The sequence below is a fragment of the Ictidomys tridecemlineatus genome, chromosome 2, assembly GCF_052094955.1.
Source record: "Ictidomys tridecemlineatus isolate mIctTri1 chromosome 2, mIctTri1.hap1, whole genome shotgun sequence".
Classification (NCBI taxonomy): Eukaryota; Metazoa; Chordata; class Mammalia; order Rodentia; family Sciuridae; genus Ictidomys; species Ictidomys tridecemlineatus.
The window spans coordinates 51,107,568-51,129,024 of NC_135478.1; the positions used below are offsets into that span (position 1 = coordinate 51,107,568).

The 21,457-nt window shown below is 35.2% G+C and overlaps 1 protein-coding gene across 15 annotated transcripts in view; it reads right to left on the reverse strand.

Annotated features, from left to right (window-relative positions):
- The window catches only part of Fhit (fragile histidine triad diadenosine triphosphatase), a 1,362,797-nt gene that overhangs the window by 855,477 nt on the left and 485,863 nt on the right, over nucleotides 1–21,457 (reverse strand). For 2 of the 15 annotated variants that reach the window (XM_078038547.1, XM_078038557.1), the window contains one exon: nucleotides 21,095–21,177. The exons of the other annotated variants lie outside the window; for them this stretch is intronic. The gene's annotated coding sequence lies outside the window, so the exon portion shown is untranslated. The remainder of the gene's footprint in view (nucleotides 1–21,094; nucleotides 21,178–21,457) is intronic. 15 annotated transcript variants of the gene reach the window in all.

Genomic DNA, 21,457 nt, shown 5'->3' on the forward strand with positions numbered 1-21,457 from the left:
TAATGATATCAGCCAAAGGATAAAAGGTCTTCTCTCCTTTTAGCCACAACACCAGGGAAACATCAGTTGAAATTGTTCATTCTGACATCATCAGGCTTCTCCTGTAGTAGAATTTTCGACAGAAATCTAGAGTAAGTTCATTTTTGTAAGAACTAATTTTTAGTGGCAGTGACTTTTTTATATATACCTTCTTGAATACTTTTATTGAAAACTGGAGCAGTTATAATAGAGGCCACTACCCATAATTCAATTTAATTTCATGCATTCTTCAATCCTTTCTTGGGGAAGGTGCTGATCCTCCTGAATTAATCCTTTATAAGTGAATGCAAACCTAAATGATTCCAAGGTGTAAGAGGTCTCCCCCCACCCCCCACCATTAATAAGAACCATGGCCTATTTTAATTTTGTGTAGCAGTAATTTTCCTTGGGGAAGGAGAAAAAGATACCAGTTTTCAGTGTTTCTCTCTACATGAATGGGAGGCCAGTAGGAGAGGGATTTGCATAAGTTCTGACATAACTAAGTAGGTATTTCTCTACTCACTGGTCTCTGAAAATCAGTGTAAACTGTATTTACACAAGATTTAACTCAAGAGGCTAAAGTCATGAGTAAATATTGAGAGAGAATTGACAAAGGCATATTAGCTCCAAGATATAGACTACTTTCTCTAAAAGAAACACATTATTACAGAGTTAATACAGCAGGGCCTTCTGCCTCACCAGTGCTGAGGGCCATGTGGCAGCCAGGACTCTTCACTTAACCTTGTCCTTCAAAAGTTTACAAAGGGCCAAAGCACAAAATGGTTTAATGACTAGCATAAACTCATGCAGCCATAAGTACCTGATATTAACTCAAGCTCCTCACCAGTCCTACTAGAAGAATCATGTTTGCATACTACAAAAATTATTCCAGAGACAGTCGTTTCACTAAGTAGCTCTAAAGAGAGAAAAGAGTCCTCTACCATTGTCTGTAGCAGAATCCAACATTTTCTACCATTGCAATCATCCAACTGGATAAGGACTTTTGCTCTCCAGCAAGACTAAGTCAAAATGTAAATTGACCTAGGAGGAAAACCACTAGCCCCATGTCAAATAAGTGTAATTACTTGATGACATTGATTAGTAGAACTGCAAGTAAAATTGAGGAAATTAAGCAAGGTAATTTGAGAAGGACCAGAAAGTAAATCTGAGAATCGTTAAGGACATGGGCAAGGAACACAATGATGCTGAATTTTACAACTGTCTTTTGGGCATTATCTTGCTTGGTAGAGCTATATTCCAGCTCCTCAGAACATATTGTTGTCTCAGCACTGTTAGGCATGAAGAAAAGAAGAAAATCATCATACTCCTTTAAAAATAATCAATAAAAAATGGTTAAGATAAATGAGTAAAATAAATACTGGCCATGTACCTCACAGAAACATTATGTAACTTCTTTATGCATCATTTCCTGCGTTTGTAAGCTGAGGATAATACAGTTACCTCCTTGGCTGCTTTGGGAGAATCAGCTATAACAATTTATGTAACGCTCTCCTGGAATAGTATTTAACTTTAATAAGAGTTCACTGTAACTGCTGCTAATGCTAGGGAGACATTGTAAAGCATTATGGACAAGGATAGGGACTCTGGAACAATATCATCCAGGGTCTGCTATTGACAAGCTGTATGATATTGGACAACTTATTTAACTTCTTCATGCCTCAACTCCTTCATGTATAAAATTGGAATACTATTAATGACCATTATGAGAGCTGTTTTGAGAATTAAATGAGTTAATATTTGTTGAGTGTTAAGAATAGTTCCTGGTGCATAATGTTTGATTAATAAGTTATTCAGTCCTATATAAATGGTTTTAAGACTTTGATGATGGAAAACCAAGAGTTCTGTAGTAGTACCTCTGGAGGTCTATATGGAGTGGTGGAGATAAGAAGCACATTGGCCCAGCTCCATTCTCTAGTCAAATAGGGTAAAGCCAGCTGGGTTTTGACTTTTCTTTGAATTCAGGGTCCTCTTCTATAAGAGAAAAGAACCTTAGCTCTATACATACCAATGTGCCCTCACAAAAATATTTCAGTCCAGTTTTATACAACACTGAATAGTTTTACATAGATTATCTAGATGCTTAAGCCAAATCATTTTAAAAGATTCATCTAGATATAAAGTTCTCTGTACCTTAAACAGTGAATTTCAGTAAATTTAAATTTTAAAGACAACTTCCCATGTTTCTTGAGGGTAAACAAAAATCTCAGTAATCATAATTTGACATGCAAAACCATGAATATTCACCACAGTTAAATAAATAATAAATCACCCCTGGGTTCAAGTGCTTGCCGTGCAAAATTGCCTATTTCCTACAACATCTAGAAATCTGGCTTTAAATTGCATTTTATTCTTTTTGCTCTTGTGAAGGTGGCGCTACAAAGCAACGTGGAAAATGTGCCATCCTCAGCATTCAGGGAAGTAAAGGAGAGCAAAATACGTTGTTATTAACAAAAGGAAAGAGAGTCCACGGATCAGAGGGCTGGGCTCTGGAAGACATTTTTTAAATGTCACCAGATAAAATTTATGACATAAAAGGGAATGTTCCTTAGTCATTCTGAGGATTGTTATCTACATGAATAATAAATCAAAAGGCTCTTTATCCATTTACTGCTGAACATTATGACCTTAGGTTGGAGATGTGATTTACTCCACTGACATCAGTGCAACAGAAACCCAGTGAAAATATCACTGGATTGTCCTCAAGTTCTAGAAAATCATTGCGGCTTACGGAGAACAAACATTTGGACAGGAGAGTATTCAAAAATGCAAATATCTATGGCGCCAATAACATGAGTGAACTCATTACAGAGATTTCTTTTAAATGATTACCCTTCAGTCTTTCCTCTGTAGAAAACTCAAGCACGTGCAAACGTAACAGTGTTACCTATCTCACAATTTGATAGAGAAACATCGCTAGCATTGCTCTCAAATTTAACTATAAATATTTTACCTTTAAAGATTCATGCATTGTAATTCTATTTGTATAAAATTCAAAATACACAGAGTGTGATTCCAGGTACTTAAACTGATTGTCAACAACAACAACAACAACAACAACAATTTTTTAAAAAAAGAAGGGAAATTATTATTTCAAAGAAGAGAATAGTGTTTCCCCCCTCTAATTCGGTAAGAGTTCAGACAAGGGAGGTTTTCAAGGGAAAACTATAGGGCTCCTGGAAATCTTGCCTAGTCCTGGGTGGATGAGTAATTTTTAATTATTTATTAAACATGTTTTATATACTTTTCCTCTATAAATTATATTTTACAACTGTATTTAAATAGAATGTTCTATTCTGAGGTGGCCGTAAAAAGTATTATCTGGGGCAGAGTGCTACTAAAGTAATGTATTCATCGTGTCTCTGAAATTCAAAAACTGGGCATCCAGAATTTTCCCTAGCAAACTCAACCCCCCAAAATAGCTCAATTAGATTACGAACACTTCAACACACACACCAACGAATAAGCCACAAATACAAGGCATTTTTAAGTCTTAGTTGTTCCTGATTTATATTCTATTAACATACTAAATTTGTATTTTGTGGCTTGTGACCCCCTCAACCCCTCTTATCCCTATGATCTTTGCACCCAGAGACTATAAACATAAATTTGCTACATAGATGCAAATGGTAATTTGCTTATAGGGAAGCAAAGGAGCTGACCTTTACAAACACAGCCATGCTTAAGAAAAGAGGACTTCAAATCAAAAATAAATCTGAAAAATTAATTTGTTTCTTTTTCTTAAAGCAATGATTTGTCTTCTATAATATGCATTTGTTTGCACAGGAAAGGAAATGACAATTGAGTGAGTAAAATGGATACTGCATTGCTCCCTTATATTCATGAAGAATTACACATCTGTCTAACAATACTAACCACTCTGAAAGATAATTATGGATCAATGCTTTAAAAAATATCCTGAATTGCCTGCAGAAATGGCAAGGAGAATTCAATTAAATTATTTGTAAAAGCCAGAGTCTTTTTTTCCTATCCATCTGCTACTTGAAATGGGATGACCTTTCAAATAGTGCTTGCCTTTCTCAATGCAAACTCTAAATAAAGAAGTGGAGTGGGGCATTTTTTTCCCTTTTCTCCATCAGGTTCAGCATAGATAGAGCATTTGTACTGACATTCTACACCACTCAAAAGAATGCAGATTTAGCTTCTAGGACATAAAAGAGGCAGTTTAGGAATATCAATCAGGCCTCTGTCCCATGCCTTCAGTCATGACATTTGCCTTCTATCAGAAAGGTGTGCTGCTTCTGAGATAAGTGTCTGGGAACAAGGTACACGAAGTCATTTACTCCCTGGAGGAAAATTGCAAACCTCATCCTCAAACAAATGGGATAAAGTAAACATGTTAGTGAAGAGTCCTTTGCTAAACTACATATGGCAGCAAAGCTAATTCAAAAAGGTCAGATATTTAGGTAACAATAGACTCCAAACAAACTTTCCAATAGGCCTGTGAGGCCCAGATTATGAACTAACAAACTCTGCTATTAAGACCAGTAAAATAATAAGTTTTCTTTACTGGTCTGGATTTTTTTTTTTCACAGAAGGCCCTACCCCTTTTTAACTTTTGAAATATTTCGAATTTGGCCTTTAGTTATTTTTTGTTGTTGTTGTTGTGTTGTTTTTTTTTAATTTTTATTAATAAAATCAGGATTTTTTAAAAAAGATTCAATGTATTTTTTTTGATAAAGCTCATCAAGCACATTTTGAAAAGTTTAGAAAATACCAAAATAAAACCAATAATCTATCACCAAGAGAAATATCTATTCACCCAGAGAAAGCTCCTGCTAAGAGTCTGGTATGCATACTATCATTCTTCTTAATGCATAAATATACCACAGTTATATCATGCTTTCCCTAATAACTGGGACCTACCTTATACATGAATCAACTATTTCAGGTATATCTTTTTTTTCAATATCTATTTTTTTAATTATAGGTGGATGCAATAACTTTATTTTATGTGGTGCTGAGGATTGAACCCAGTGCCTCACGCATGCCAGGCGAGCACTCTGCTTCTGAACCACAGCGCCAGCCCTCATGAATGTCTTTCTATGCCATAAATGGTAATCTGAATCAACGTGTGTAAATTTTCATAACATTGACAAGTGAGAGTTTCTGTTTATGTAGTTATAATGTAATAAAATTTGTATCTGGGCTTATTTAAAGGCTCATCTCTTTTAGAATATAGAGATATATAACTTTTTCACTACTTCAAAGTTGAAATGAGCATTAATACACACAACTTAGCAATTATTTCCTCAGCATTACTTTCCAGAAGTAGCTTTGGACATAATTGGAGCTACTCAGTTAATACTATCAAACTGCCCACAGGAAAGTTTACCAGGCAATATATGCAGATTTTCCTACACTCCTACATGCTGTATAATACTGAGAAGTACTGATTTTTTGAACTTTGGCCAGTCTGAGAGAAATCTCATTATTGCTGTAATTATGATTGCTTTGATAACTAATGAAGCTGAAATTTTTATCAGTGTTTAATATCTCTTCCTTTGTGAATTACCATTCATATGATTTTTGAATGGTAATTCATAAAGTGTTTGAAATTTTAGCCTTTTTTCTTTTTCTTGTTCTAATTTGTTATATATGACAGCAGAATGCATTACAATTCATATTATACATATAGAGCACAATTTTTCGTATCTCTGGTTGTATATAAAGTATATTCACACTACTCATGTCTTCATACATGTACTTAGGGTAATGATATCTATCTCATTCCACCATCTTTTTTACCCCCATTCCTCCTCCCTTTCCCTTCTACCTCTTTTCCCTATATAGAGTTCATCTAATCTTCCCATGCTCCCTCTCCCAACCCTACCATGAATCATCCTCCTTATATCAGAGAAAACATTTGGCATTTGATTTTTAGGGATTAGCAAACTTCATTTAGCATTATATTCTCCAGCTCCATCCATTTACCTCCAAATGCCATGATTTTATTCTCTTTTATTGCTGAGTAACATTCCATTGTGTATATACACCACATTTTCTTTATCCATTCATCTACTGAGGAACATCTAGGTTGCTTCCACAATTCAGCTATTGTGAATCATGCTGCAATAAACATTGATGTGGCTGTGTCGCTGCAGTATGCTGTTTTTAAGTCCTTTGGGTAGAGACCAAGGAATGGGATAGCTGGGTCAAATGGTGGTTCCATTCCCAGTTTTCCAAAGAATCTCCATAATGCTTTGCATATTAGTTGCACCAATTTGCAGTCCCACTTGCAATGTATGAGTGTGCCTTTTCCCTCACATCCTCCCCAACACTTATTGTTGTTTGTGTTCTTAAGAGCTGCCATTTTGACTGGAATAAGATGAAATCTTAGAGTAGTTTTGCTTTGCATTTCTCTAATTGCTAGAGATGATGAACATTTTTTCCTATATTTGTTGATTGGTTGCATATCCTCTTCGGAGAGATGTCTGTTCAGTTCCTTGGCCCATTTATTGATTGGGTTTCTTGTTTTTTGGATGTTTAGCTTCTTGAGTTCTTTTTATATTGTGGAGAGTAGTGCTCTATCTGCTGTGTGAGGGGTAAAAATTTGTTCCCAATCTGTAGGCTCTCTAGTCACCTCATTTATTGTTTCTTTTTCTGAGAAGAAGCTTTTTAGTTTGAATCCATACCACTTATTGATTCTTGATTATAATTCTTGCACTATAGGAGTCTTATTAAGGAAGTTGGGGTCTAAACTGACATGGTGGAGATTTGGGCCTACATTTTCTTCTAGGAAGTGTCTCTGGTTTAATTCCTAGATCCTTGATCCATTTTGAGTTGCATTTTGTGCATGGTGAGAGATAGGGGTTTAATTTCATTTTGTTGCATATGGATTTCCAGTTTTCCCAGCACCATTTGTTGAAGAGGCTATCTTTTCTCAAAAGTATGTTTTTGGTGCCTTTGTCTAATATAACTGTAATTATGTGGGTTAGTCTCTGTGTCTTCTATTCTGTATCATTGGCCTCCAGTCTGTTTTGGTGCCGTATAATACCTTGCTGGTTTTGTTACTACTGCTCTGTAGTATAGTTCAAAATCTGGTATAGTGATGCCACCTGGCTTCACTCTTCTTGCTAATAACTGCTTTAACTATTCTGGGTCTTATTTTTTCAAACGAATTTCATGACTGCTTTTACTATTTCTATAAGGAATGTCATTGGGATTTTGATTGAAATTGCATTAAATCTGTATAGTGCTTTTGGTAGTATGGTCATTTTGATAATATTAATTCTGCCTATCCAAGAACAAGGGAGATTTTTCTATCTTCTAAGGTCTTCTTTAATTTCTTTCTTTAGCAATTTGTAGTTTTCATTTTAGAGGTCTTTCACATCTTTCATTAGTTGATTCCCAAATATTTTATTGTTTTGAGGCTATTGTAAATTGAGTAGTTATCCTCATTTACCTTTCAGAGGATTTGCCACTGATATACAGAAGTATATCAGTGATTTATGAGTGTTGATTTTGTATTCTGCTACTTTGTTGAATTCATTTACTAGTTCTAGAAGTTTTCTGGTGGAATTTTTTGGGTCTTCATATTGGCAGCAAATAGTGCTACTTTGATTTCTTCTTTTCCTATCTGTATCCCTTTAATTTCTTTCATCTGATTGCTCTGGCCAGTGACTCAAAAATTATGTTAAACAGAAATGGTGAAAGAGGGAATTCCTGTTTTGTTCCAGTTTTTAGAGGGAACGCTTTCAATTTTTCTCTATTTAGAATGATGTTGGCCTGGAGCTTAGCGTGGATAGCTTTTATGAAGTTGAGATATGTTCCTGTTATCCCTAGTTTTTCTAGTGTTTTGAACATATATGGGTGCTATATTTTGTTGAATGCTTTTTGTGCATCTATTGAGATGATTATATTATACTTATCTTTAAGTCTATTGATGTGATGAATTACATTTATTGATTTCCATATGTTGAACCAACCTTGCATCCCTTGGATGAACCCTACTTAATCTTTTTGACATGTTTTGTATTCAATTTGCCAGAATTTTATTAAGAATTTTTGCATCTATGTTCATTAGCGATATGGTCTGAAATTTTCTTTCTCTAATGTGTCTTTGCCCAATTTTGGAATCGGGGTGTAGTATACTGTGTGTAATATGACAATAATATACTATTCAGTCATCTCAGTCCTCAATATCCTAATTCATGCAAAGTACTTGGTTTCACTTATGTTGTGGATGTGAGAGTGGGAGAACAAAGAGCGGGAAGAAAGAAAAGAAAGTCTCTAAGGAAGAAACCAAGTACTTTGGTTTGAGATCAGTATCTTTTGTTTGGTTGGAGATCAGTATCTTTCCTGCTTCTCTTCTTATCCAATAGGTGGGGTTGTCTGTTCTTAGTTGGTATCTCCTCCCTCAGGATTGTTGTGGTTACCAGGTTGTGAGGATTGGTCTTGGGTGCAGGGCATTTGGAGGTGGGGCACCTGCTGGTCCCATTGGGAGAGTGCACCTCAAGGAACTTCTTTGGGGTCTGCTCCTGTGATATGGGCACCGAGTCTTATCTCCTCATCTCACCTGTAGACCTCATAGTTCCTGCCCTCTAGATTAGTCTCTAAAGTGTAACTCACTCACCCTCTCCCTTTCTACTTCCTAATCAGGAACCTTCCTCTCAGGGTCTTATGTGTTGCACTCTTGTAGCTGTGCACCTGTCATGGTGGGCTATTTCGTATTGGGAAGTCACTCTGCCAAGTTAGCACCTGCTGAGGATGGAGGGGCTGGGATTAGAAAATGAGGGTAGCTGGCTATTTGGTGTTCCAAACTGGTAGTTGCCCCAACAAAAGATGGTGATGGAGGTGACCCAAGATGGAGGCATGTGGACCCCCACATTGGTAGATGGGGGCCCACACAGGAGTGGCAGCCATAGTTCCTGCAAGTGGATAGGTAGCAGCTGAGTGTCCTTTGAGGAAGTGGTGCCTGGGAATTCTGCACCTGGTGTTGATGTCAGTGGTCCCATCAAGGTACCCGGGAGACCTGCAGAGGTGAGTCATCGGGAGCCAGCAATCCTGTTCTAATGCTAAGGCCCAGGGTCCCACATAGCACGGGCCCCATGCAGCATGGTGGCCATGATTCCTGTGGGAGTAGCTGCAGAGGGGTCCTCTAGTACTCTGAGCAAAGCAGTATTCCCACTAGTTGAGACCCGGTCATGGAGTGACACAGAATGCTCTAATTTTGGCCTATGTTTGTATGAGGTGAAAGTATTATCTTAAAATGTAATACCACGAGGACTTAAGATAAACACATATGTAAAAATTTTAAATGTTACAGAGAAATATTACTATTTTAATTTTTAAAATAATAAATATTTAGGTAACACAATAAACAAAATTATGTATGTATGTGATATATATATATATACACACACACACACACACACACACACACACACACAGAGGTATATAGTAATCGATATTCTCCCCCAGATGTACTTCCTATTCAATTTATCATGGTAACTAACAAAATCAAAACAATAAACAGAGACAATTATTTTTTTATCCTTCCACATTCTTCTCTAGTTTCATATAGCATACATAAGATTATATTGGCTATAGAGTCATCCTTTTCTTTTTAATTTCAATACATTCTTTTTTTAAAAATCTATTTTTTCACTTGTAGTTGGACACAATACCTTTATCTTACATATTTATATATGTAAGATATCTTAAATATTTGTATATGTAAGATATCTTACATATTTATCTTATATATTTATATGGTGTGCTGAGGATCGAACCCAGAACCTTGCATGTGCTAGGCAAGTGTTCTACCATTGAGCCACAACCCCAGCCCCTAATTTTAATATATCCTTAATATCCCAATTAATCACTGATTATTATTAGTTTGTACTCTATAATCTAGTAATATGCTATACTATTAGATTATACACTGATATATTATGGCCATGCTGGAATTCATGTATAGATGTATTTAATTATTTTACTCACTCATAATATTCTACAGTACAGTTATAATATTCAACAATCTTTCTTTTTGATGAGCTTTTTGCTGATGTATTTTTCTTTTGATTGTTTTTGTAACTACAAACAATGCAGCAAACATTTTTGAATATATATTTTCATATAACATACTAATACTTCCCCAAAATAATGACATAGTGCCAGAGAGCAGGTATTTCATTAATAAATTTCCAAATTTATCAACATATGAAAAATCTTCATTTTTTACATCATCACCAAACATGTACATTATCAATAATTTAAAATTATATTATGTATTTGAGTGGAAAAGAGTAATTCATTGTGATTTGAATTTGTATTTCTATGACTACTAGTGAAACTGAAAAGAGTTTCATGTCTATTGGCCACTTAAATATTCCCTTCGGAATTATATCTTTAGCCATTTTTCTCAAATCTGATGTATAACTCATTTGGTCAGTGTACAGGAGTTTCTATTTTTTTTAATATTTATGTTGTTCAGTCTGGTATGTTCACACCTTCAACTCATCTGAATGTTTTATGTTAAGAAATAGGTGCTAACACTTATAACTTACTGATAAAAGCTAATTTTTACATCATTTATTTTATAAACATACCTTTTGCAGTAAATTTTTAAAAATATTTTACAATATTTCATTCATTGTTATATATTTGAATCTGTTTCTAACTCTCTTTTCTATTATATTCATCAAATTTTCTTATGGCAAACAACATACCATTTTAATAACAATGACTTTTCATTAAATTTTAATGCCTTGAAGAAAAATAATAACTTGTTACCATTCTGATGAATTGTACTAGCATATATTATTTTAGGAGGGAATAACATTTTATATTATTAGGATATTTTAGGGAATATGGTATGACTATTTTGACAAATAATGTTCCATCTCTTGATAAAATACTTTTCCTATAACAGCATTTCACTTTCCTTAGTATATTAATTACTCAGGATTTTTATTTTTCTTAATTACATAAGTGAATTTTTTATTTCTGTGAAAAATATTCACTTATATAAACAAAACAATATAAAAATTATTATTAAAACCATAAAGAAAACTGATTTTTTTTATATTTACCTTATGGATATTTAGCATTCAGGTTTATTAGTAATAGTCTATAAGACAGTCTTAAGATTTCTAGGATTATAATCGTATCAAATAAAATAAAAATCACTTTTTTTCTATTTATATTTGCTTATTTTTGTTTTGTTTAATTATATCAGGTACAACCCAAAACACAGTGCTAAAGTAACTGTGCTAACAGAAAATGTCCATCTATATTTTTTCCTGGTTTAACATGAATAGATTTTTTATTTCATGTATAATGTAATAATTGATGGCAGATTTTTGTAAATATTCTTTATTGTCCTTAATTCACTTTCTTCTATGGCTATTTCTGAATAACGTTTAACAAATTCTGTGAAATTGTTGACATATACACTGGGTTGAACAGAATCCCCAAATTTATAGCTATCTGGAATCTCAAATGACTTTATTTTGAAATCAAATCTTTGTAGATATAGTTAGTTACATTATAGTAATTAGATCAGAGGTTATACTGGACTAGGGTGGGCTATAATACAATGATCGGTGTCCTCATAAGAAGAAAAAACAGACATCCAGACACCCAGGGAGAATGCCATGTGACGATGGGGGCAGAGAGTATATGTCCATAGGCCAAGGAATGCCAAGGACAAGCAGCAAGTGTAAGAAGGTAGACAAAGTCCAGGCAGGCGTACCCTGAGAGCCTTCAGAGACAGCATGGTTCTGCTGGCACCTTCATTTTGGACATTGAGCTTCCAGAACTGATGGAGAATGAATTATTTTTCAAAGTTAACCAGTTTGGTAGTTTGTTTTGACAGCCTGAGTAAACTAACACAACAAAATTGATATCATCACATCATTTTGATGATTTAATTTTCTCACACGATTAATAGTATGAATTTCCAGTTATGAACAGGTTTGTAGTTTTGGAAATTACCTCTGTTTCAAAACTTTTATTTTCATAAGCAGACAGATCTAGATTACTGTTCTATTATATACTTAAATATATAATTATACTATTATAAATAACATACTTTTACAAACAAATATGAAATGGGTATAAGATTTTTTTTAGATCTATTTATGTAAGGTTTGGAAATGAGCTCATTCTAGATTTGTGCAATTAAGGCTCCTTCCCTCTTTCTCTGAGGTCTTGAATTGCTTGATAATCAAAACTTGTATTCAATTTAGCTGTAAAACCATCTGGGCCTGGTGCCTTTTTTAGTGGTACATCTTCAATAATCTTCCATTTGTTTCTATGGGTATTGGTATTGTTTTTACTTTGCTTATGTGAATGTTGATTTTATATACATATATAAACATAGAGACCTATATCATCCTAAAGAATCAACTTTTCTTCTAGATTTTAAAGATAATGGCTACAAAAAAATTAATTCAACTTATTTACCAGCATTGACAGGCGGAATTGTCCATGAAGCTTGGAGAGCATGTATACCCTTCCTCCCACACTACCACATGAGGACTGATTCAAGACATAACAATCCTCAAGAAATAAAAAGAACTATTCTTCACTCGAAGGTATAAAAGTTGCTCTTACCCATGGTTAGAAGTGCTAAAGAAATGCTTGGGGAAGTTTTCATCTGAATCATCAATACTGTATTACAATAAAACTTAGAGGGTTAGTCCTTAAGTCACTTAAGATTCCCCAGGAGTCTCTCGGCAAAACTATATAGAAAACTTCTTGACATTTTCATTGAGCTATGATAAAGCTCTCATTTTTGAGACACTTGACAAACAAAAAAAAGAATTATTCTCACACCTGCACACATTTTAAAAGATCTTCAACTCTTCTTCTAAGAAACAATATTCTCTACAATTCTCCAAGACTTCATACTCATATGCTTTTATTCATAGCAGATGGAGGAAATTAGAGTAACATATTTGCTCTAAAATCATTAGTGCTGCATCAGCACTTCCAATCTAAATGGCATTTCAAGGGGTTATTGTTACACAGAGCAAGAGTTTGCTCTAGGCAGAAAGAGACATAAAACATATTTTAAAATGAATCTTTTTCACAATAAGAATTTATATCTTAATTTCTTCAACAACATCCTATTTGGATTTTAATCATAAACCAAAGAAAGAATAAGAATGGTATAACTTAATCACTGGTCCTACTTTGCCCACCATTCAGGTCTCTGAAAAATCATCACAGCTTCTTCTAAAAAGTAATGATCTTTAAACTTAAAATCAACTCCTTGGTTGCTTGAAAGACTTGGAATGTATTCTTATTTCTCAGATATTTACCTGCTTTCATGAAATGCCTAAAACTGGACTATCTGCTTGGAAAGCTTCAGATGACTGCCATTCTACCCCAACAGCCTTGTGTTAAGAATGAACCAATCCACAATGTTTACTATATCAGCTGCACCATGGATTTAGAAAAAAATCTAAGATAGTTTGTACCTGCTGCCATAAGACCAACTGGAGAGAGTGATATAGACAGCAGCAATTGTATTTTAAATTTCTATGCTCTATTACAATGTTCAAACTACCTTCATGACACTTTTCTTATTTTATCCTCAAAAAAACTATCATGGATGCAGGATGAAAGAGGAAAGAGACATAAACAGAACTTCAGAGATGAAAGCAATATTAAAGATATCAATAATCTTCTTTACAGATAAGAAAATAGAGACCAAAGAAAAAGGAGGACCTTCACCTTATATTAGAGTGAAGCAAGCAAGGCAGGTAAATGACGGCTGGTCACAAGAGTTTCAAAATGGAGTCACAAAAACGAAACAAGAAAGAGAAAGATGAAGGGAATGAAGGACAGTAACTTCGATTTAATGTACTTTTAAAAAAGTCCGTCTATTGAGTTTGAAATTCAATGCTGGCCTCTCAGGACCACTTGGTTATGGCGATTTTATGCCATTATCAGATCCCTTAGAGAAAAGTACAATTTTGAAACTCAGACCTTCCAGTAAGTACGTGGAAGCCTTTGAATTACACACTGGTGTAAGTGTACATGGTCTAACATATATAGACAAAAAATATATATTTCATTACATAATTACTAAAAAGAGATTATACATCTTACAGCTCAACTAAGAAGCTCTGGAGCAATTCCTACCCACCAACCCTCAAGCTGTCCCCCACCTGCACCCCAGGAAATCCCAGGAGATCATCTCAATACTGCAATTTACAATACAGGTTGAGTATATTAGGGCTGTTATATTTCCTGTTAGAGCAGCTGAAAACTCTACTTCAAAAAATACATAGGCCATTTTCCTACTAGCTTTTATTCAGTAGACATTAGCCATTTTTCATGACGCAGTCCAGAATGTTCTTTAAAATCTACATTTAATATTTCATAATTCTAATAAGAGGGGGTTCTATAGAAAGATGTAGAAGTGAAAACATGAAAAGTGAAATTCTTATAAAGAGGAGAAATTCACAGTGGTGTTGAAAGATCACATCAGGGTTAGAGGACAAATCTCTGTCTCAGAATGAACACTTAATTTATCGTCAGAACGCACAATAATAACCTCGACATTTCAGAACTGCATTCGTGTCACCTTTAAACGCCTGGGCATAGAGAATGTAAAACACAGTGTCTGACACATCATGGAAAGTTTTATGATTCTTCTCAAAAAAGGAAGAACAAATATCTCTATTTCTGTTCTGGATCTGCACAATATATACTTGCATCCCATTTGCTCTGATTCATTTACATTTTGCTGAATTCTGTTTTTGTCCATTTTCATCATTCAAGAGATTTAAAAAAAATTCAACAACAACAAAAAGGCCTCAAAAGATGCTTTCAGATGAAATCACAAAGAAAAGAAGCACAAGAATTAGAGAAGCAACATCCCGGTTATACAAATTGTGGCAGTTACGGCTCTTCTCTTCTTGGCCAAGAATTAATTGTATGGCTGAAATTAGACATCAGCCTGCTCCATGCAGACAGGAGCCCAAGCAGGAAGCAAGCTCTTTGAATAATGCTTCCTTCTTATTCTTTTCACATGGATACATTTTTGACATTTCCCTCAATATTCCACCCAGTTGCAGTGTGACTATGACAAAAGATGTCTGTAGGCATGACTGGCACATCTGTGGTGAGTGGCAGGGAATGGAGATAGGCAACAAGTCCCTTTAGTGGCTCCAAAAGCCCACAGGCGTTCTGCAAATCTTTTGCATACATGCTCTAAGGAAAAGATGTGGAAAATGGAAACCGTGATGACAATTTTAATCATTTGACAGGCAATTCTATGATCTACTATAACTTTATAATGGCAAAGCCTCTGACACACAAGAGACTGACAGGCATACATTCTCCCCTGCCTCTCAGTCTCAGTTTATTTGGGAGTTTGACACAGAGCTCTACAGGGATGACCTTAGTACAGTATTTATACAATCTATCCAAGGACAAATTTTAAATGATAAAATCTGACTAGATGGGATTTTCTTGCTTTTTTTTTTTAAATTTCTGGACTCCATTCACCTGCCTCCCGTTGAGCCCTAGAATTTATTCCCCAGAGATCTCAGTTGTCATCAACAGCTCATTTGTAGTCAGGGCAGCAAAAAGTTCTGCCTACGAGGTAGTAATCGGAGTCAAATCTCATTTGGAAGTGCCAATTACTCTTCTGTCTTCCCTGTTGAATGGCTCCTTCATATAAGAATTATCTATCATTTTTAACTTCACCATCTTGGAAACTATTATTTTAAATAACCCTAAGGGTTGGCAAGGATGCTGGGAAAGAAACAATCCCAGCGATGCCAATGAGAATGTAAACCAGGACAATCCTTTTGGAAAACAATGTGCTATTATAAAACATAATATTTTATCCTACTTACATTAATTGGGCGACACTGGTTTTTTTTTTTTTCCCTACTCTAATTGGTGTGGCCTCTTGTTCCAACTTACAAATGTAGGAAAACTTAGATAATAAATCTAGAGGTGAGTGTTTATTCCTCCTTATCCTTTTTTAATTCTTTCTTAAAAGTGATCAGGGCCTACTTGAATTATAGTGCATTTTTTCTTTTTAAAATTTATTCATTTTAGATATACATGACAATATAATATATTTTGACATATTTATATAGACATGGATTATATCTTATTCTAATTAGAATTGGGGTTTTTTTGTACATGATGTGGAGATTCACTGTAGTATATTCATATACATACATAGGAATGTTGTGTCAGATTCATTCCACTGTCTTTCCTATTTCTATTCCTTCTCCCTTTTCTTCATTTCCCTTTAGACAAATGAACTATTCCAATGAACTTCTATTCTAACCCCCTTCCTTGTTTTGTTTTAGCATACACATATCAGAGTGAGCATTCATCCTTTGGTTTTTTGGGATTAGCTTATTTCACTTAGCATGATAGTCTCCAGATCCATCCATTTACCACCAAAAATCATTTTTTATGACCAAATAATATTCCATTGTGTATATGTACTTCACTTTCTTTATTCCTTCATCTGTTGAAGGGCATCTAAGTTTGTTCCATAGCTTAGCTACTGTGAATTGAGCTGGTATAAATATTAATGAGGCTGCATCACCGTAGTATGCAGATTTTAACTCCTTTCGATATATAACAAGTGGTATATAACTGGGTCAAATGGTGATTCTATTCCTAGTTTTCTAAGGAATTTTCATACTGCTTTTCACAGCAATTGGACCAACTTGTAGTCCCACCAGCAATATATGAGTGTGCCCTTTCCCCTACATGCTCACCAACATTTATTGTTACTTATACTCTTTTTTAAAAAAATATAATAAGGGAAACAGCTAAGTGAGATAAACCTATAAATCTATATCTATATATTTTTTTCTCCAACGAAAATAGACTAATATAGCATCCTAGGTTTCAAAAGACGGAGCCTTGAAAAATAATTGCCTTTCAAAAATGCTAGAAATATATATGTATGCATGTCCATGGACTATTCAGCTCATAATTAAAGAGAAAAAAAAGTTCTTGATGAAAAGTTAAGGAATTTTTCCATTGCACTGGCCAAAAGCTGTCAGTGAAGATATGTGTTTGTTCTCTTTCCCAAATGCCTGTTTTTTCTTGAGGTATGTAGCATATACAAGAGTACTGGGTGCAGACTGTCAAATCCCTCCTATTTTTGAGTTGCTTGTCAAGTTTCCAGTTAAGAGTTCAGAAAATTTCAGCTTCCCTTCTTGACAGTACATGTAGAGTGAGCTGGAATATGATGTCTGCTCTACCTTCAGGGTGGGGTTGCTGTAGTGCTCTGTGATAGGAAATCTGGTAGGTAGAGCTCCTGGAGGTGGGTTTAGGTCTAGGTAGGCTTCAGGTTCTCTGTTCTGAAGATTTTAAGTCAGTGCACCTCCAGGGCCCAGCACCTATGGGTCCACACTGAGAGACCTTACCCCAGGAATCTCGACTGATCCCACTCACGCCGCAGAGCAGCCAATCCTTTACCCACTTTGTTCCCCATGGTATCTCCTTTCTTGAACTCTTGGGTTGAATCCCCAGACTCAATCACTCCTGCTCTGCCCTTTTGAATTCCTGGCCAGGCTCAGCCCTCCTAGCCAGTCCTGTGATCCACCAGGACTCAAGGGGGTAGGGAGTAGCTGGAAGAGTTTCCATGACATGTATTATGCTGCATCTAATTTTCTCCTGGCCTCCTATGCACACCCTGTGATGTGAAGCATGGGTTGTCAGGCCTGAGTTTGGGATCCAACTCAGGTTTGCCAGGACTTGGCACCCATAGCTGCTGCCCCGGCTGTATGACAGCAATATGGCTTCATCCTCTGTTCTCCATGGGCTATTGGGAGAGGCACACCCTCTTTCCCACACAAGAGTGTTGTGCAGCACACCTTTTGGGTCATTCTAGCACTTTCTTTGATTTATGATCTTTCCATATCAAGATATACCACAGGCCTCCTAATAATGCAGGCTCCCTTTAACCCACTATCCCTCCACTTTGCCCTCAAAGGGTCCAGTAGGCACCGGCAAAAGGCAGGGGATTTCTTCCTTATTATATATCCAACCTCCTGAGTCCCCAATCTCCTTTGAATATCCAATATTAATTCCCAGTAAAGTCCACCTCCTTTCTTTTTCCACCCACCTTACTGAGAAGTTGCCTTACCTCCCGTCTTGGTTTCATGCCAACCTCCTGTCTTGGTTTCATGCTAACAGAGCAGCCTGGAAAGCCACCCCCTTTTTCTGCTTTCTTGACTCCAGTCTCATATTTTTAATAGCCTTCAAAAACTAAAATTTTTGATGCCTACATGGCATTGTTATGTAAATATGATAATTATCAATGGTTTCCACATTTGTCAACTTTTTTAGTTGTTTTCAATTGTGGGTATCATAAACAGTCCTCTGAAGATCATCTTCATAAACACATTTTAAACTCACATTCTGCTTATACCTTAGGAAAGATTCCTAGACATTGAAATATAGTAGTTAGCAAAGCTTACTTTCAAGTATAACATTATCCTAGGAATTAAGGAATTGCTATCAGCAGGCCAATTTCTAAACTAGAATCCTGGTTGACCATAACTTATGAGGAGAAATACATCTGGTAACAAAAACTGACCCCGTTCATTTCCACTAACAACATCAAATCATATTCGTGTATATGAGTAAGTCACCACTGACACAGAAAGAAGAAATCAGTCCTACCAAAAAGACATTTATTTCAAGGAAAGGCAACAGCTTGCTGTGTCGTCTTCTGACCCAGCAAAGTGCCCCTCACCAAGTCTATTTGTGTACAAGATCCAGGAACATGTTCTTAACATTGGTTAGCATGGATTTGCCTCTCTTTTGAGAATTGATAAACAATCCAAGTTCATAAAACTGGAAAGTCATAATGCAGTGCTGTCATGTTCTGGTATTTTTAAACCTTTTACCTTTGGTAGCTTTGAAGACAGAAATTTCTTTTTTTACATACCTTTTTATTATATTATCTGCTTTACCTCTTTTTTTTTCAACAAGTTAACAACATTTATTTCTAAGTGAAATTCCATCTTACTTACATCTACATGTATAAGACAATGAATAACATAAAACCAATTCCCCTTCAGGAATGAAAAATAAAAAAGACAAGTTGTTTCTAGGAAATGCTTCTGTATTACACCTACTATCTCACATCTGTTTTACCTTGAGATTAGCTTTCATTGGTTTTCTTTATTATTGTTGTTGTTGTTGTTGTTATTTTGGCAGAAATGGGTGTCCTTAAGGAAGCATTCTATTGCTGAACTATATCCTCAGTCCCAGAACCTTCTGTCTTGATTTTGATGTAAAGGAAAATATGATTGCCCCTTAAATCAAAATTCCAGATTTTAGGAGCCAATGAACAGTTGTTGCGTACTGCTTGTTATGATAGTACTCATTGGCAAGGAAACAGTATTTCCTAAAGCTTATTCCATGGGGAAAACATTTTCATGATCAAAAAATTTAGGGAAGAATGAGAGTTTAGGAAAGTTCAAGTTGAATTTTGAATGTGTTAGTATGAACTGTGAATCTCCATTATGGGCCATATCTGGGAACACTTCGAAACATTTTTACAAATTATTATTCTTTTATGTTGCCTTTGATTTCTGGCTGCTTCTTGGGGTTTCCGTAGAGCATTTCAAGGGAGAACATTCTACAGAGCATGCTCCAGGAAATATTCCTCCAGATTGCAGCTCTCCAACATTTGAGTCTCAGGACACTTTTATACTCTCAAGAATAGTTGAAAGCCCTCAAAGAGTTTTTAACTTTGTGGGTTGTATCTATATATACTTATCATATTAGAAATTAAACAGAGAACTTTAAAAACAGTAATAATTCATTATAATAACTATATTAGGGGTTAGGACCATATCTCCATGGTAAAGCATATGCTTAGCATAGACAAGGTCTTGGCTTCAATCCCTAATATAAATACATACATACATATATACATACATACTAAATTTGTTACATGTACACATACATAATACATTTTCCAAAACATACAAACAAAAGAACTAGTGAGAAGAACCATGTCTCATATTTTGAAATTTATTTTAATATTTAGGCTTAAAAAAAAAACAAGTAAATTCTCCTATCTGCCTCTGCATTGTGTGGTGATGTATGATTGTGGTTGAAGTATACCAAGAAAATTCAGGAGAAGTATTTTTGGCTTTTTCAAATAACTGGATATTTTCTCTCATACTGTGTGAAAACTTGACAATGGAGGGTTTCTTTAATTGTTAGCTGATGTGTACATTCTGAAACCATTATCAAGAAAATCTTTCTACTCTCTTATGTGAAAATCCAAGTCTATGTGGCACTTCAAATGGATCCTCTGTGCAAAATTTTGTAATAGTACACATTCTTTTGGTCAAAAGTATTGGCTCACTACATTATGCTGATCTTTCAAATGTTGACACATTTCATTATATGACATAAAAAAGAATTACTTTTGTTAATACCATCATTGATCCCATCAGGAAAGTCTTTAAGAATTGGGAAGCTGTCAAGCTTATGGTGGTAGACACGTTTTCCACATTTTGGATTTTTCTTGAAAATCTCAACTGTATCATTGGCAGCCCATATGTCCATTGGTTTACTTAAAGTGACAGGCTCATTTTGTACATTCATTTGAAAATATCTGTCTATATATTTCAGTAGTTCCTATGAATTTTTTAAAAAGATGGTATTCTGTATGAACAGTTCTTAGTTCTGATCACCACCCAATCTCACAAGGGTCTTCCTTGAGATAGTCATGATACTTCAGTACACAGCAGCAGCTCTTTATGTTTGCTTATACTTTAGCACACAGTCCTATAAAAAAATTGTACTCAACTATCAAAATTTAATCAAGTTACTAAACTTTACTGCTTATCAAGGATATTCTTCAATGAAATTGGCTTTTATTTTTTATTTTTTTAACAATAAGTATGTGGTGGTAAAGAATAAATGATAAATAGTCAAGTTTGATGACACTGTGTTGATTCATGCTATGGTGCTAGTATTTTTACCTGCCATTACTTTTGTGCCATTAGTAAATGCTACCACAGTGAAAAAGAAAAATAACAACTTAGTATTATAGCAATATAATTTTTACCTTGCAGATTTCATGAAAGGGTCTCAGGGATTCTCAGGGCTCTATAAGCCACCTTTTGGGAATGGTTGCTCTGGACTCAGAATCTAGTTTGACAAAAATGATAGAGATAGAAAGTAAAGTTCTAATCACCACTCTATAGTTTATCCTCTGGGCATGTAAACTGACAAGGTAGGCCCATTGTCCTGCAATGTTCACCATCTTTTCCTTATAATTTAAAGTCACTGAGTCCCTCCAGATTATGTGTGCAGGATCGATGCCTCTTCCAGGCAGTCATGGCCATGGAAAATTCATTTGACCTGCTCACAGGCAAAGACACTGCTCCTCTTGATGGATACATTCCTAACTGCAGCATGAAAAATGTTA